The sequence below is a fragment of the Phalangium opilio genome, unplaced genomic scaffold (genome assembly GCF_054372755.1).
Source record: "Phalangium opilio isolate 3A_F unplaced genomic scaffold, DU_Popi_V2 ptg000105l_1, whole genome shotgun sequence".
Classification (NCBI taxonomy): Eukaryota; Metazoa; Arthropoda; class Arachnida; order Opiliones; family Phalangiidae; genus Phalangium; species Phalangium opilio.
In genome coordinates, this window is record NW_028324207.1 from 8443749 (window position 1) to 8453778 (window position 10030).

Below are 10030 nucleotides of genomic sequence, written 5' to 3' on the forward strand. Positions count from 1 at the left end.
CCGAATTCATAAACAATTTCATATTTCAAATAAAAGTACAATCGTTATCCCAGCTGGGGATCGAACCCAGGACCTTACGATTAGGAGTCCAATGTGCTATCCACTACACTACTGGGACACGTTTGTTACTTTGCCAAAGAGTTTTCCGAATTCATAAACAATTTCATATTTCAAATAAAAGTACAATCGTTATCCCAGCTGGGGATCGAACCCAGGACCTTTGCATTAGGAGTCCAATGTGCTATCCACTACACTACTGGGACACGTTTGAACGCTTGTGAAAGAGTTTTCCGAATTCATAAACAATTTCATATTTCAAATGAAAGTACAATCGTTATCCCAGCTGGGGATCGAACCCAGGACCTTTGGATTAGGAGTCCAATGTGCTATCCACTACACTACTGGGACACGTTTGTTACTTTGCCAAAGAGTTTTCCGAATTCATAAACAATTTCATATTTCAAATAAAAGTACAATCGTTATCCCAGCTGGGGATCGAACCCAGGACCTTTGGATTAGGAGTCCAATGTGCTATCCACTACACTACTGGGACACGTTTGTTATTTTGTCCAAGATCTTTCCATATTCATAAACAATTTCATATTTCAAATAAAAGTACAATCGTTATCCCAGCTGGGGATCGAACCCAGGACCTTACGATTAGGAGTCCAATGTGCTATCCACTACACTACTGGGACACGTTTGTTACTTTGCCAAAGAGTTTTCCGAATTCATAAACAATTTCATATTTCAAATAAAAGTACAACCGTTATCCCAGCTGGGGATCGAACCCAGGACCTTTGGATTAGGAGTCCAATGTGCTATCCACTACACTACTGGGACACGTTTGTTATTTTGTCCAAGATCTTTCCGAATTCATAAACAATTTCATATTTCAAATAAAAGTACAATCGTTATCCCAGCTGGGGATCGAACCCAGGACCTTTGGATTAGGAGTCCAATGTGCTATCCACTACACTACTGGGGCACGTTTGTTACTTTGATAAAGAGTTTTCCGAATTCATAAACAATTTCATATTTCAAATAAAAGTACAATCGTTATCCCAGCTGGGGATCGAACCCAGGACCTTTGGATTAGGAGTCCAATGTGCTATCCACTACACTACTGGGACACGTTTGTACGCTTGTCCAAGAGTTTTCAGAATTCATAAACAATTTCATATTTCAAATAAAAGTACAATCGTTATCCCAGCTGGGGATCGAACCCAGGACCTTTGGATTAGGAGTCCAATGTGCTATCCACTACACTACTGGGACACGTTTGAACGCTTGTGAAAGAGTTTTCCGAATTCATAAACAATTTCATATTTCAAATAAAAGTACAATCGTTATCCCAGCTGGGGATCGAACCCAGGACCTTTGGATTAGGAGTCCAATGTGCTATCCACTACACTACTGGGACACGTTTGTTATTTTGTCCAAGATCTTTCCGAATTCATAAACAATTTCATATTTCAAATAAAAGTACAATCGTTATCCCAGCTGGGGATCGAACCCAGGACCTTACGATTAGGAGTCCAATGTGCTATCCACTACACTACTGGGACACGTTTGTTACTTTGCCAAAGAGTTTTCCGAATTCATAAACAATTTCATATTTCAAATAAAAGTACAATCGTTATCCCAGCTGGGGATCGAACCCAGGACCTTTGCATTAGGAGTCCAATGTGCTATCCACTACACTACTGGGACACGTTTGAACGCTTGTGAAAGAGTTTTCCGAATTCATAAACAATTTCATATTTCAAATGAAAGTACAATCGTTATCCCAGCTGGGGATCGAACCCAGGACCTTTGGATTAGGAGTCCAATGTGCTATCCACTACACTACTGGGACACGTTTGTTACTTTGCCAAAGAGTTTTCCGAATTCATAAACAATTTCATATTTCAAATAAAAGTACAATCGTTATCCCAGCTGGGGATCGAACCCAGGACCTTTGGATTAGAAGTCCAATGTGCTATCCACTACACTACTGGGACACGTTTGTTACTTTGCCAAAGAGTTTTCCGAATTCATAAACAATTTCATATTTCAAATAAAAGTACAATCGTTATCCCAGCTGGGGATCGAACCCAGGACCTTTGGATTAGGAGTCCAATGTGCTATCCACTACACTACTGGGACACGTTTGTTATTTTGTCCAAGATCTTTCCATATTCATAAACAATTTCATATTTCAAATAAAAGTACAATCGTTATCCCAGCTGGGGATCGAACCCAGGACCTTACGATTAGGAGTCCAATGTGCTATCCACTACACTACTGGGACACGTTTGTTACTTTGCCAAAGAGTTTTCCGAATTCATAAACAAATTCATATTTCAAATAAAAGTACAACCGTTATCCCAGCTGGGGATCGAACCCAGGACCTTTGGATTAGGAGTCCAATGTGCTATCCACTACACTACTGGGACACGTTTGTTATTTTGTCCAAGATCTTTCCGAATTCATAAACAATTTCATATTTCAAATAAAAGTACAATCGTTATCCCAGCTGGGGATCGAACCCAGGACCTTTGGATTAGGAGTCCAATGTGCTATCCACTACACTACTGGGGCACGTTTGTTACTTTGATAAAGAGTTTTCCGAATTCATAAACAATTTCATATTTCAAATAAAAGTACAATCGTTATCCCAGCTGGGGATCGAACCCAGGACCTTTGGATTTGGAGTCCAATGTGCTATCCACTACACTACTGGGGCACGTTTGTTACTTTGATAAAGAGTTTTCCGAATTCATAAACAATTTCATATTTCAAATAAAAGTACAATCGTTATCCCAGCTGGGGATCGAACCCAGGACCTTTGGATTAGGAGTCCAATGTGCTATCCACTACACTACTGGGATACGTTTGTACGCTTGTCCAAGAGTTTTCAGAATTCATAAACAATTTCATATTTCAAATAAAAGTACAATCGTTTCCCAGCTGGGGATCGAACCCAGGACCTTTGGATTAGGAGTCCAATGTGCTATCCACTACACTACTGGGACACGTTTGAACGCTTGTGAAAGAGTTTTCCGAATTCATAAACAATTTCATATTTCAAATGAAAGTACAATCGTTATCCCAGCTGGGGATCGAACCCAGGACCTTTGGATTAGGAGTCCAATGTGCTATCCACTACACTACTGGGACAAGTTTGAACGCTTGTCCAAGAGTTTTCCGAATTCATAAACAATTTCATATTTCAAATAAAAGTACAATCGTTATCCCAGCTGGGGATCGAACCCAGGACCTTTGGATTAGGAGTCCAATGTGCTATCCACTACACTACTGGGACACGTTTGTTATTTTGTCCAAGATCTTTCCGAATTCATAAACAATTTCATATTTCAAATAAAAGTACAATCGTTATCCCAGCTGGGGATCGAACCCAGGACCTTTGGATTAGGAGTCCAATGTGCTATCCACTACACTACTGGGACACGTTTGTTATTTTGTCCAAGATCTTTCCGAATTCATAAACAATTTCATATTTCAAATAAAAGTACAATCGTTATCCCAGCTGGGGATCGAACCAAGGACCTTTGGATTAGGAGTCCAATGTGCTATCCACTACACTACTGGGGCACGTTTGTTACTTCGATAAAGAGTTTTCCGAATTCATAAACAATTTCATATTTCAAATAAAAGTACAATCGTTATCCCAGCTGGGGATCGAACCCAGGACCTTTGGATTAGGAGTCCAATGTGCTATCCACTACACTACTGGGGCACGTTTGTTACTTCGATAAAGAGTTTTCCGAATTCATAAACAATTTCATATTTCAAATAAAAGTACAATCGTTATCCCAGCTGGGGATCGAACCCAGGACCTTTGGATTAGGAGTCCAATGTGCTATCCACTACACTACTGGGGCACGTCTGTTACTTCGATAAAGAGTTTTCCGAAATCATAAACAATTTCATATTTCAAATAAAAGTACATTCGTTATCCCAGCTGGGGATCGAACCCTGGACCTTTGGATTAGGAGTCCAATGTGCTATCCACTACACTACTGGGACACGTTTGTACGCTTGTCCAAGAGTTTTCAGAATTCATAAACAATTTCATATTTCAAATAAAAGTACAATCGTTATCCCAGCTGGGGATCGAACCCAGGACCTTTGGATTAGGAGTCCAATGTGCTATCTACTACACTACTGGGACACGTTTGAACGCTTGTGAAAGAGTTTTCCGAATTCATAAACAATTTCATATTTCAAATGAAAGTACAATCGTTATCCCAGCTGGGGATCGAACCCAGGACCTTTGGATTAGGAGTCCAATGTGCTATCCACTACACTACTGGGACAAGTTTGAACGCTTGTCCAAGAGTTTTCCGAATTCATAAACAATTTCATATTTCAAATAAAAGTACAATCGTTATCCCAGCTGGGGATCGAACCCAGGACCTTTGGATTAGGAGTCCAATGTGCTATCCACTACACTACTGGTACACGTTTGTTATTTTGTCCAAGATCTTTCCGAATTCATAAACAATTTCATATTTCAAATAAAAGTACAATCGTTATCCCAGCTGGGGATCGAACCCAGGACCTTTGGATTAGGAGTCCAATGTGCTATCCACTACACTACTGGGACACGTTTGTACGCTTGTCCAAGAGTTTTCAGAATTCATTAACAATTTCATATTTCAAATAAAAGTACAATCGTTATCCCAGCTGGGGATCGAACCCAGGACCTTTGGATTAGGAGTCCAATGTGCTATCCACTACACTACCGGGACAAGTTTGAACGCTTGTCCAAGAGTTTTCCGAATTCATAAACAATTTCATATTTCAAATAAAAGTACAATCGTTATCCCAGCTGGGGATCGAACCCAGGACCTTTGGATTAGGAGTCCAATGTGCTATCCACTACACTACTGGGACACGTTTGTTATTTTGTCCAAGATCTTTCCGAATTCATAAACAATTTCATATTTCAAATAAAAGTACAATCGTTATCCCAGCTGGGGATCGAACCTAGGACCTTACGATTTGGAGTCCAATGTGCTATCCACTACACTACTGGGACACGTTTGTTACTTTGCCAAAGAGTTTTCCGAATTCATAAACCATTTCATATTTCAAATAAAAGTACAATTGTTATCCCAGCTGGGGATCGGACCCAGGACTTTTGGATTAGGAGTCCAATGTGCTATTCACTACACTACTAAGACACGTTTGTTAATTTGTCCAAGAGTTTTATGAATTCATAAACAATTTCATATTTCAAATAAAAGAACAACCTTTATCCCAGCTGGGGATCGAACCCAGGAGCTTTGGATAAGGAGTCCAATGTGCTATCCACTACACTACTGGGACAAGTTTGAACCCTTGTCCAAGAGTTTTCCGAATTCATAAACAATTTCATATTTCAAATAAAAGTACAATCGTTATCCCAGCTGGGGATCGAACCCAGGACCTTTGGATTAGGAGTCCAATGTGCTATCCACTACACTACTGGGACACGTTTGTTATTTTGTCCAAGATCTTTCCGAATTCATAAACAATTTCATATTTCAAATAAAAGTACAATCGTTATCCCAGCTGGGGATCGAACCCAGGACCTTTGGATTAGGAGTCCAATGTGCTATCCACTACACTACTGGGGCACGTTTGTTACTTCGATAAAGAGTTTTCCGAATTCATAAACAATTTCATATTTCAAATAAAAGTACAATCGTTATCCCAGCTGGGGATCGAACCCAGGACCTTTGGATTAGGAGTCCAATGTGCTATCCACTACACTACTGGGGCACGTTTGTTACTTCGATAAAGAGTTTTCCGAATTCATAAACAATTTCATATTTCAAATAAAACTACAATCGTTATCCCAGCTGGGGATCGAACCCAGGACCTTTGGATTAGGAGTCCAATGTGCTATCCACTACACTACTGGGACACGTTTGTTATTTTGTCCAAGATCTTTCCGAATTCATAAACAATTTCATATTTCAAATAAAAGTACAATCGTTATCCCAGCTGGGGATCGAACCCAGGACCTTTGGATTAGGAGTCCAATGTGCTATCCACTACACTACTGGGACACGTTTGTTACTTTGCCAAAGAGTTTTCCGAATTCATAAACAATTTCATATTTCAAATAAAAGTACAATCGTTATCCCAGCTGGGGATCGAACCCAGGACCTTTGCATTAGGAGTCCAATGTGCTATCCACTACACTACTGGGACACGTTTGAACGCTTGTGAAAGAGTTTTCCGAATTCATAAACAATTTCATATTTCAAATGAAAGTACAATCGTTATCCCAGCTGGGGATCGAACCCAGGACCTTTGGATTAGGAGTCCAATGTGCTATCCACTACACTACTGGGACACGTTTGTTACTTTGCCAAAGAGTTTTCCGAATTCATAAACAATTTCATATTTCAAATAAAAGTACAATCGTTATCCCAGCTGGGGATCGAACCCAGGACCTTTGGATTAGGAGTCCAATGTGCTATCCACTACACTACTGGGACACGTTTGTTACTTTGCCAAAGAGTTTTCCGAATTCATAAACAATTTCATATTTCAAATAAAAGTACAATCGTTATCCCAGCTGGGGATCGAACCCAGGACCTTTGGATTAGGAGTCCAATGTGCTATCCACTACACTACTGGGACACGTTTGTTATTTTGTCCAAGATCTTTCCATATTCATAAACAATTTCATATTTCAAATAAAAGTACAATCGTTATCCCAGCTGGGGATCGAACCCAGGACCTTACGATTAGGAGTCCAATGTGCTATCCACTACACTACTGGGACACGTTTGTTACTTTGCCAAAGAGTTTTCCGAATTCATAAACAATTTCATATTTCAAATAAAAGTACAACCGTTATCCCAGCTGGGGATCGAACCCAGGACCTTTGGATTAGGAGTCCAATGTGCTATCCACTACACTACTGGGACACGTTTGTTATTTTGTCCAAGATCTTTCCGAATTCATAAACAATTTCATATTTCAAATAAAAGTACAATCGTTATCCCAGCTGGGGATCGAACCCAGGACCTTTGGATTAGGAGTCCAATGTGCTATCCACTACACTACTGGGGCACGTTTGTTACTTTGATAAAGAGTTTTCCGAATTCATAAACAATTTCATATTTCAAATAAAAGTACAATCGTTATCCCAGCTGGGGATCGAACCCAGGACCTTTGGATTAGGAGTCCAATGTGCTATCCACTACACTACTGGGATACGTTTGTACGCTTGTCCAAGAGTTTTCAGAATTCATAAACAATTTCATATTTCAAATAAAAGTACAATCGTTATCCCAGCTGGGGATCGAACCCAGGACCTTTGGATTAGGAGTCCAATGTGCTATCCACTACACTACTGGGACACGTTTGTTATTTAGTCCAAGATCTTTCCGAATTCATAAACAATTTCATATTTCAAATAAAAGTACAATCGTTATCCCAGCTGGGGATCGAACCCAGGACCTTTGGATTAGGAGTCCAATGTGCTATCCACTACACTACTGGGACACGTTTGTTACTTTGCCAAAGAGTTTTCCGAATTCATAAACAATTTCATATTTCAAATAAAAGTACAATCGTTATCCCAGCTGGGGATCGAACCCAGGACCTTTGCATTAGGAGTCCAATGTGCTATCCACTACACTACTGGGACACGTTTGAACGCTTGTGAAAGAGTTTTCCGAATTCATAAACAATTTCATATTTCAAATGAAAGTACAATCGTTATCCCAGCTGGGGATCGAACCCAGGACCTTTGGATTAGGAGTCCAATGTGCTATCCACTACACTACTGGGACACGTTTGTTACTTTGCCAAAGAGTTTTCCGAATTCATAAACAATTTCATATTTCAAATAAAAGTACAATCGTTATCCCAGCTGGGGATCGAACCCAGGACCTTTGGATTAGGAGTCCAATGTGCTATCCACTACACTACTGGGACACGTTTGTTACTTTGCCAAAGAGTTTTCCGAATTCATAAACAATTTCATATTTCAAATAAAAGTACAATCGTTATCCCAGCTGGGGATCGAACCCAGGACCTTTGGATTAGGAGTCCAATGTGCTATCCACTACACTACTGGGACACGTTTGTTATTTTGTCCAAGATCTTTCCATATTCATAAACAATTTCATATTTCAAATAAAAGTACAATCGTTATCCCAGCTGGGGATCGAACCCAGGACCTTACGATTAGGAGTCCAATGTGCTATCCACTACACTACTGGGACACGTTTGTTACTTTGCCAAAGAGTTTTCCGAATTCATAAACAATTTCATATTTCAAATAAAAGTACAACCGTTATCCCAGCTGGGGATCGAACCCAGGACCTTTGGATTAGGAGTCCAATGTGCTATCCACTACACTACTGGGACACGTTTGTTATTTTGTCCAAGATCTTTCCGAATTCATAAACAATTTCATATTTCAAATAAAAGTACAATCGTTATCCCAGCTGGGGATCGAACCCAGGACCTTTGGATTAGGAGTCCAATGTGCTATCCACTACACTACTGGGGCACGTTTGTTACTTTGATAAAGAGTTTTCCGAATTCATAAACAATTTCATATTTCAAATAAAAGTACAATCGTTATCCCAGCTGGGGATCGAACCCAGGACCTTTGGATTAGGAGTCCAATGTGCTATCCACTACACTACTGGGATACGTTTGTACGCTTGTCCAAGAGTTTTCAGAATTCATAAACAATTTCATATTTCAAATAAAAGTACAATCGTTATCCCAGCTGGGGATCGAACCCAGGACCTTTGGATTAGGAGTCCAATGTGCTATCCACTACACTACTGGGACACGTTTGTTATTTAGTCCAAGATCTTTCCGAATTCATAAACAATTTCATATTTCAAATAAAAGTACAATCGTTATCCCAGCTGGGGATCGAACCCAGGACCTTTGGATTAGGAGTCCAATGTGCTATCCACTACACTACTGGGACACGTTTGTACGCTTGTCCAAGAGTTTTCAGAATTCATAAACAATTTCATATTTCAAATAAAAGTACAATCGTTATCCCAGCTGGGGATCGAACCCAGGACCTTTGGATTAGGAGTCCAATGTGCTATCCACTACACTACTGGGACACGCTTGAACGCTTGTGAAAGAGTTTTCCGAATTCATAAACAATTTCATATTTCAAATAAAAGTACAATCGTTATCCCAGCTGGGGATCGAACCCAGGACCTTTGGATTAGGAGTCCAATGTGCTATCCACTACACTACTGGGACACGTTTGTTATTTTGTCCAAGATCTTTCCGAATTCATAAACAATATCATATTTCAAATAAAAGTACAATCGTTATCCCAGCTGGGGATCGAACCCAGGACCTTACGATTAGGAGTCCAATGTGCTATCCACTACACTACTGGGACACGTTTGTTACTTTGCCAAAGAGTTTTCCGAATTCATAAACAATTTCATATTTCAAATAAAAGTACAATCGTTATCCCAGCTGGGGATCGAACCCAGGACCTTTGCATTAGGAGTCCAATGTGCTATCCACTACACTACTGGGACACGTTTGAACGCTTGTGAAAGAGTTTTCCGAATTCATAAACAATTTCATATTTCAAATGAAAGTACAATCGTTATCCCAGCTGGGGATCGAACCCAGGACCTTTGGATTAGGAGTCCAATGTGCTATCCACTACACTACTGGGACACGTTTGTTACTTTGCCAAAGAGTTTTCCGAATTCATAAACAATTTCATATTTCAAATAAAAGTACAATCGTTATCCCAGCTGGGGATCGAACCCAGGACCTTTGGATTAGGAGTCCAATGTGCTATCCACTACACTACTGGGACACGTTTGTTACTTTGCCAAAGAGTTTTCCGAATTCATAAACAATTTCATATTTCAAATAAAAGTACAATCGTTATCCCAGCTGGGGATCGAACCCAGGACCTTTGGATTAGGAGTCCAATGTGCTATCCACTACACTACTGGGACACGTTTGTTATTTTGTCCAAGATCTTTCCGAATTCATAAACAATTTCATATTT

At 39.9% G+C, this 10030-nt stretch overlaps 68 non-coding genes across 68 annotated transcripts; all 68 read right to left on the bottom strand.

The window, feature by feature from the left end:
• Positions 1 to 45: 45 nt before the first annotated feature.
• Positions 46 to 118, bottom strand: TRNAR-CCU (transfer RNA arginine (anticodon CCU)). The gene has a single exon. It is a non-coding gene; the product is annotated as a tRNA-Arg (tRNA).
• A 72-nt stretch (positions 119 to 190) lies between these two features.
• Positions 191 to 263, bottom strand: TRNAR-CCU (transfer RNA arginine (anticodon CCU)). The gene has a single exon. It is a non-coding gene; the product is annotated as a tRNA-Arg (tRNA).
• Positions 264 to 335: 72 nt separating this feature from the next.
• TRNAR-CCU (transfer RNA arginine (anticodon CCU)) lies at positions 336 to 408 on the bottom strand. The gene has a single exon. It is a non-coding gene; the product is annotated as a tRNA-Arg (tRNA).
• Positions 409 to 480: 72 nt separating this feature from the next.
• TRNAR-CCU (transfer RNA arginine (anticodon CCU)) lies at positions 481 to 553 on the bottom strand. Its single transcript has one exon. It is a non-coding gene; the product is annotated as a tRNA-Arg (tRNA).
• Positions 554 to 625: 72 nt separating this feature from the next.
• Positions 626 to 698, bottom strand: TRNAR-CCU (transfer RNA arginine (anticodon CCU)). Its single transcript has one exon. It is a non-coding gene; the product is annotated as a tRNA-Arg (tRNA).
• Positions 699 to 770: 72 nt separating this feature from the next.
• Positions 771 to 843, bottom strand: TRNAR-CCU (transfer RNA arginine (anticodon CCU)). Its single transcript has one exon. It is a non-coding gene; the product is annotated as a tRNA-Arg (tRNA).
• Positions 844 to 915: 72 nt separating this feature from the next.
• On the bottom strand, positions 916 to 988 carry TRNAR-CCU (transfer RNA arginine (anticodon CCU)). Its single transcript has one exon. It is a non-coding gene; the product is annotated as a tRNA-Arg (tRNA).
• Positions 989 to 1060: 72 nt separating this feature from the next.
• On the bottom strand, positions 1061 to 1133 carry TRNAR-CCU (transfer RNA arginine (anticodon CCU)). Its single transcript has one exon. It is a non-coding gene; the product is annotated as a tRNA-Arg (tRNA).
• Positions 1134 to 1205: 72 nt separating this feature from the next.
• On the bottom strand, positions 1206 to 1278 carry TRNAR-CCU (transfer RNA arginine (anticodon CCU)). The gene has a single exon. It is a non-coding gene; the product is annotated as a tRNA-Arg (tRNA).
• A 72-nt stretch (positions 1279 to 1350) lies between these two features.
• TRNAR-CCU (transfer RNA arginine (anticodon CCU)) lies at positions 1351 to 1423 on the bottom strand. The gene has a single exon. It is a non-coding gene; the product is annotated as a tRNA-Arg (tRNA).
• Positions 1424 to 1495: 72 nt separating this feature from the next.
• On the bottom strand, positions 1496 to 1568 carry TRNAR-CCU (transfer RNA arginine (anticodon CCU)). The gene has a single exon. It is a non-coding gene; the product is annotated as a tRNA-Arg (tRNA).
• A 72-nt stretch (positions 1569 to 1640) lies between these two features.
• TRNAR-CCU (transfer RNA arginine (anticodon CCU)) lies at positions 1641 to 1713 on the bottom strand. The gene has a single exon. It is a non-coding gene; the product is annotated as a tRNA-Arg (tRNA).
• Positions 1714 to 1785: 72 nt separating this feature from the next.
• On the bottom strand, positions 1786 to 1858 carry TRNAR-CCU (transfer RNA arginine (anticodon CCU)). Its single transcript has one exon. It is a non-coding gene; the product is annotated as a tRNA-Arg (tRNA).
• A 72-nt stretch (positions 1859 to 1930) lies between these two features.
• Positions 1931 to 2003, bottom strand: TRNAR-UCU (transfer RNA arginine (anticodon UCU)). The gene has a single exon. It is a non-coding gene; the product is annotated as a tRNA-Arg (tRNA).
• A 72-nt stretch (positions 2004 to 2075) lies between these two features.
• TRNAR-CCU (transfer RNA arginine (anticodon CCU)) lies at positions 2076 to 2148 on the bottom strand. The gene has a single exon. It is a non-coding gene; the product is annotated as a tRNA-Arg (tRNA).
• Positions 2149 to 2220: 72 nt separating this feature from the next.
• On the bottom strand, positions 2221 to 2293 carry TRNAR-CCU (transfer RNA arginine (anticodon CCU)). Its single transcript has one exon. It is a non-coding gene; the product is annotated as a tRNA-Arg (tRNA).
• Positions 2294 to 2365: 72 nt separating this feature from the next.
• TRNAR-CCU (transfer RNA arginine (anticodon CCU)) lies at positions 2366 to 2438 on the bottom strand. Its single transcript has one exon. It is a non-coding gene; the product is annotated as a tRNA-Arg (tRNA).
• Positions 2439 to 2510: 72 nt separating this feature from the next.
• Positions 2511 to 2583, bottom strand: TRNAR-CCU (transfer RNA arginine (anticodon CCU)). Its single transcript has one exon. It is a non-coding gene; the product is annotated as a tRNA-Arg (tRNA).
• A 72-nt stretch (positions 2584 to 2655) lies between these two features.
• Positions 2656 to 2728, bottom strand: TRNAW-CCA (transfer RNA tryptophan (anticodon CCA)). Its single transcript has one exon. It is a non-coding gene; the product is annotated as a tRNA-Trp (tRNA).
• A 72-nt stretch (positions 2729 to 2800) lies between these two features.
• On the bottom strand, positions 2801 to 2873 carry TRNAR-CCU (transfer RNA arginine (anticodon CCU)). Its single transcript has one exon. It is a non-coding gene; the product is annotated as a tRNA-Arg (tRNA).
• Positions 2874 to 2944: 71 nt separating this feature from the next.
• Positions 2945 to 3017, bottom strand: TRNAR-CCU (transfer RNA arginine (anticodon CCU)). The gene has a single exon. It is a non-coding gene; the product is annotated as a tRNA-Arg (tRNA).
• Positions 3018 to 3089: 72 nt separating this feature from the next.
• TRNAR-CCU (transfer RNA arginine (anticodon CCU)) lies at positions 3090 to 3162 on the bottom strand. The gene has a single exon. It is a non-coding gene; the product is annotated as a tRNA-Arg (tRNA).
• A 72-nt stretch (positions 3163 to 3234) lies between these two features.
• On the bottom strand, positions 3235 to 3307 carry TRNAR-CCU (transfer RNA arginine (anticodon CCU)). Its single transcript has one exon. It is a non-coding gene; the product is annotated as a tRNA-Arg (tRNA).
• Positions 3308 to 3379: 72 nt separating this feature from the next.
• TRNAR-CCU (transfer RNA arginine (anticodon CCU)) lies at positions 3380 to 3452 on the bottom strand. Its single transcript has one exon. It is a non-coding gene; the product is annotated as a tRNA-Arg (tRNA).
• A 72-nt stretch (positions 3453 to 3524) lies between these two features.
• TRNAR-CCU (transfer RNA arginine (anticodon CCU)) lies at positions 3525 to 3597 on the bottom strand. Its single transcript has one exon. It is a non-coding gene; the product is annotated as a tRNA-Arg (tRNA).
• Positions 3598 to 3669: 72 nt separating this feature from the next.
• Positions 3670 to 3742, bottom strand: TRNAR-CCU (transfer RNA arginine (anticodon CCU)). Its single transcript has one exon. It is a non-coding gene; the product is annotated as a tRNA-Arg (tRNA).
• Positions 3743 to 3814: 72 nt separating this feature from the next.
• On the bottom strand, positions 3815 to 3887 carry TRNAR-CCU (transfer RNA arginine (anticodon CCU)). Its single transcript has one exon. It is a non-coding gene; the product is annotated as a tRNA-Arg (tRNA).
• A 72-nt stretch (positions 3888 to 3959) lies between these two features.
• Positions 3960 to 4032, bottom strand: TRNAR-CCU (transfer RNA arginine (anticodon CCU)). The gene has a single exon. It is a non-coding gene; the product is annotated as a tRNA-Arg (tRNA).
• A 72-nt stretch (positions 4033 to 4104) lies between these two features.
• Positions 4105 to 4177, bottom strand: TRNAR-CCU (transfer RNA arginine (anticodon CCU)). The gene has a single exon. It is a non-coding gene; the product is annotated as a tRNA-Arg (tRNA).
• Positions 4178 to 4249: 72 nt separating this feature from the next.
• Positions 4250 to 4322, bottom strand: TRNAR-CCU (transfer RNA arginine (anticodon CCU)). The gene has a single exon. It is a non-coding gene; the product is annotated as a tRNA-Arg (tRNA).
• Positions 4323 to 4394: 72 nt separating this feature from the next.
• TRNAR-CCU (transfer RNA arginine (anticodon CCU)) lies at positions 4395 to 4467 on the bottom strand. The gene has a single exon. It is a non-coding gene; the product is annotated as a tRNA-Arg (tRNA).
• A 72-nt stretch (positions 4468 to 4539) lies between these two features.
• TRNAR-CCU (transfer RNA arginine (anticodon CCU)) lies at positions 4540 to 4612 on the bottom strand. The gene has a single exon. It is a non-coding gene; the product is annotated as a tRNA-Arg (tRNA).
• Positions 4613 to 4684: 72 nt separating this feature from the next.
• On the bottom strand, positions 4685 to 4757 carry TRNAR-CCU (transfer RNA arginine (anticodon CCU)). Its single transcript has one exon. It is a non-coding gene; the product is annotated as a tRNA-Arg (tRNA).
• A 72-nt stretch (positions 4758 to 4829) lies between these two features.
• On the bottom strand, positions 4830 to 4902 carry TRNAR-CCU (transfer RNA arginine (anticodon CCU)). The gene has a single exon. It is a non-coding gene; the product is annotated as a tRNA-Arg (tRNA).
• A 217-nt stretch (positions 4903 to 5119) lies between these two features.
• TRNAR-CCU (transfer RNA arginine (anticodon CCU)) lies at positions 5120 to 5192 on the bottom strand. The gene has a single exon. It is a non-coding gene; the product is annotated as a tRNA-Arg (tRNA).
• Positions 5193 to 5264: 72 nt separating this feature from the next.
• Positions 5265 to 5337, bottom strand: TRNAR-CCU (transfer RNA arginine (anticodon CCU)). Its single transcript has one exon. It is a non-coding gene; the product is annotated as a tRNA-Arg (tRNA).
• Positions 5338 to 5409: 72 nt separating this feature from the next.
• On the bottom strand, positions 5410 to 5482 carry TRNAR-CCU (transfer RNA arginine (anticodon CCU)). The gene has a single exon. It is a non-coding gene; the product is annotated as a tRNA-Arg (tRNA).
• A 72-nt stretch (positions 5483 to 5554) lies between these two features.
• Positions 5555 to 5627, bottom strand: TRNAR-CCU (transfer RNA arginine (anticodon CCU)). Its single transcript has one exon. It is a non-coding gene; the product is annotated as a tRNA-Arg (tRNA).
• Positions 5628 to 5699: 72 nt separating this feature from the next.
• TRNAR-CCU (transfer RNA arginine (anticodon CCU)) lies at positions 5700 to 5772 on the bottom strand. The gene has a single exon. It is a non-coding gene; the product is annotated as a tRNA-Arg (tRNA).
• A 72-nt stretch (positions 5773 to 5844) lies between these two features.
• Positions 5845 to 5917, bottom strand: TRNAR-CCU (transfer RNA arginine (anticodon CCU)). The gene has a single exon. It is a non-coding gene; the product is annotated as a tRNA-Arg (tRNA).
• Positions 5918 to 5989: 72 nt separating this feature from the next.
• Positions 5990 to 6062, bottom strand: TRNAR-CCU (transfer RNA arginine (anticodon CCU)). The gene has a single exon. It is a non-coding gene; the product is annotated as a tRNA-Arg (tRNA).
• A 72-nt stretch (positions 6063 to 6134) lies between these two features.
• On the bottom strand, positions 6135 to 6207 carry TRNAR-CCU (transfer RNA arginine (anticodon CCU)). The gene has a single exon. It is a non-coding gene; the product is annotated as a tRNA-Arg (tRNA).
• Positions 6208 to 6279: 72 nt separating this feature from the next.
• Positions 6280 to 6352, bottom strand: TRNAR-CCU (transfer RNA arginine (anticodon CCU)). The gene has a single exon. It is a non-coding gene; the product is annotated as a tRNA-Arg (tRNA).
• Positions 6353 to 6424: 72 nt separating this feature from the next.
• Positions 6425 to 6497, bottom strand: TRNAR-CCU (transfer RNA arginine (anticodon CCU)). Its single transcript has one exon. It is a non-coding gene; the product is annotated as a tRNA-Arg (tRNA).
• A 72-nt stretch (positions 6498 to 6569) lies between these two features.
• TRNAR-CCU (transfer RNA arginine (anticodon CCU)) lies at positions 6570 to 6642 on the bottom strand. Its single transcript has one exon. It is a non-coding gene; the product is annotated as a tRNA-Arg (tRNA).
• Positions 6643 to 6714: 72 nt separating this feature from the next.
• TRNAR-CCU (transfer RNA arginine (anticodon CCU)) lies at positions 6715 to 6787 on the bottom strand. Its single transcript has one exon. It is a non-coding gene; the product is annotated as a tRNA-Arg (tRNA).
• A 72-nt stretch (positions 6788 to 6859) lies between these two features.
• TRNAR-CCU (transfer RNA arginine (anticodon CCU)) lies at positions 6860 to 6932 on the bottom strand. The gene has a single exon. It is a non-coding gene; the product is annotated as a tRNA-Arg (tRNA).
• A 72-nt stretch (positions 6933 to 7004) lies between these two features.
• Positions 7005 to 7077, bottom strand: TRNAR-CCU (transfer RNA arginine (anticodon CCU)). Its single transcript has one exon. It is a non-coding gene; the product is annotated as a tRNA-Arg (tRNA).
• Positions 7078 to 7149: 72 nt separating this feature from the next.
• TRNAR-CCU (transfer RNA arginine (anticodon CCU)) lies at positions 7150 to 7222 on the bottom strand. The gene has a single exon. It is a non-coding gene; the product is annotated as a tRNA-Arg (tRNA).
• Positions 7223 to 7294: 72 nt separating this feature from the next.
• On the bottom strand, positions 7295 to 7367 carry TRNAR-CCU (transfer RNA arginine (anticodon CCU)). The gene has a single exon. It is a non-coding gene; the product is annotated as a tRNA-Arg (tRNA).
• A 72-nt stretch (positions 7368 to 7439) lies between these two features.
• TRNAR-CCU (transfer RNA arginine (anticodon CCU)) lies at positions 7440 to 7512 on the bottom strand. The gene has a single exon. It is a non-coding gene; the product is annotated as a tRNA-Arg (tRNA).
• A 72-nt stretch (positions 7513 to 7584) lies between these two features.
• Positions 7585 to 7657, bottom strand: TRNAR-CCU (transfer RNA arginine (anticodon CCU)). Its single transcript has one exon. It is a non-coding gene; the product is annotated as a tRNA-Arg (tRNA).
• A 72-nt stretch (positions 7658 to 7729) lies between these two features.
• On the bottom strand, positions 7730 to 7802 carry TRNAR-CCU (transfer RNA arginine (anticodon CCU)). Its single transcript has one exon. It is a non-coding gene; the product is annotated as a tRNA-Arg (tRNA).
• A 72-nt stretch (positions 7803 to 7874) lies between these two features.
• On the bottom strand, positions 7875 to 7947 carry TRNAR-CCU (transfer RNA arginine (anticodon CCU)). Its single transcript has one exon. It is a non-coding gene; the product is annotated as a tRNA-Arg (tRNA).
• Positions 7948 to 8019: 72 nt separating this feature from the next.
• TRNAR-CCU (transfer RNA arginine (anticodon CCU)) lies at positions 8020 to 8092 on the bottom strand. The gene has a single exon. It is a non-coding gene; the product is annotated as a tRNA-Arg (tRNA).
• Positions 8093 to 8164: 72 nt separating this feature from the next.
• TRNAR-CCU (transfer RNA arginine (anticodon CCU)) lies at positions 8165 to 8237 on the bottom strand. The gene has a single exon. It is a non-coding gene; the product is annotated as a tRNA-Arg (tRNA).
• A 72-nt stretch (positions 8238 to 8309) lies between these two features.
• On the bottom strand, positions 8310 to 8382 carry TRNAR-CCU (transfer RNA arginine (anticodon CCU)). Its single transcript has one exon. It is a non-coding gene; the product is annotated as a tRNA-Arg (tRNA).
• A 72-nt stretch (positions 8383 to 8454) lies between these two features.
• Positions 8455 to 8527, bottom strand: TRNAR-CCU (transfer RNA arginine (anticodon CCU)). The gene has a single exon. It is a non-coding gene; the product is annotated as a tRNA-Arg (tRNA).
• Positions 8528 to 8599: 72 nt separating this feature from the next.
• Positions 8600 to 8672, bottom strand: TRNAR-CCU (transfer RNA arginine (anticodon CCU)). The gene has a single exon. It is a non-coding gene; the product is annotated as a tRNA-Arg (tRNA).
• A 72-nt stretch (positions 8673 to 8744) lies between these two features.
• On the bottom strand, positions 8745 to 8817 carry TRNAR-CCU (transfer RNA arginine (anticodon CCU)). The gene has a single exon. It is a non-coding gene; the product is annotated as a tRNA-Arg (tRNA).
• A 72-nt stretch (positions 8818 to 8889) lies between these two features.
• Positions 8890 to 8962, bottom strand: TRNAR-CCU (transfer RNA arginine (anticodon CCU)). Its single transcript has one exon. It is a non-coding gene; the product is annotated as a tRNA-Arg (tRNA).
• A 72-nt stretch (positions 8963 to 9034) lies between these two features.
• Positions 9035 to 9107, bottom strand: TRNAR-CCU (transfer RNA arginine (anticodon CCU)). The gene has a single exon. It is a non-coding gene; the product is annotated as a tRNA-Arg (tRNA).
• Positions 9108 to 9179: 72 nt separating this feature from the next.
• On the bottom strand, positions 9180 to 9252 carry TRNAR-CCU (transfer RNA arginine (anticodon CCU)). Its single transcript has one exon. It is a non-coding gene; the product is annotated as a tRNA-Arg (tRNA).
• Positions 9253 to 9324: 72 nt separating this feature from the next.
• On the bottom strand, positions 9325 to 9397 carry TRNAR-CCU (transfer RNA arginine (anticodon CCU)). The gene has a single exon. It is a non-coding gene; the product is annotated as a tRNA-Arg (tRNA).
• A 72-nt stretch (positions 9398 to 9469) lies between these two features.
• On the bottom strand, positions 9470 to 9542 carry TRNAR-CCU (transfer RNA arginine (anticodon CCU)). Its single transcript has one exon. It is a non-coding gene; the product is annotated as a tRNA-Arg (tRNA).
• A 72-nt stretch (positions 9543 to 9614) lies between these two features.
• TRNAR-CCU (transfer RNA arginine (anticodon CCU)) lies at positions 9615 to 9687 on the bottom strand. The gene has a single exon. It is a non-coding gene; the product is annotated as a tRNA-Arg (tRNA).
• A 72-nt stretch (positions 9688 to 9759) lies between these two features.
• On the bottom strand, positions 9760 to 9832 carry TRNAR-CCU (transfer RNA arginine (anticodon CCU)). The gene has a single exon. It is a non-coding gene; the product is annotated as a tRNA-Arg (tRNA).
• A 72-nt stretch (positions 9833 to 9904) lies between these two features.
• TRNAR-CCU (transfer RNA arginine (anticodon CCU)) lies at positions 9905 to 9977 on the bottom strand. Its single transcript has one exon. It is a non-coding gene; the product is annotated as a tRNA-Arg (tRNA).
• Positions 9978 to 10030: the final 53 nt, after the last annotated feature.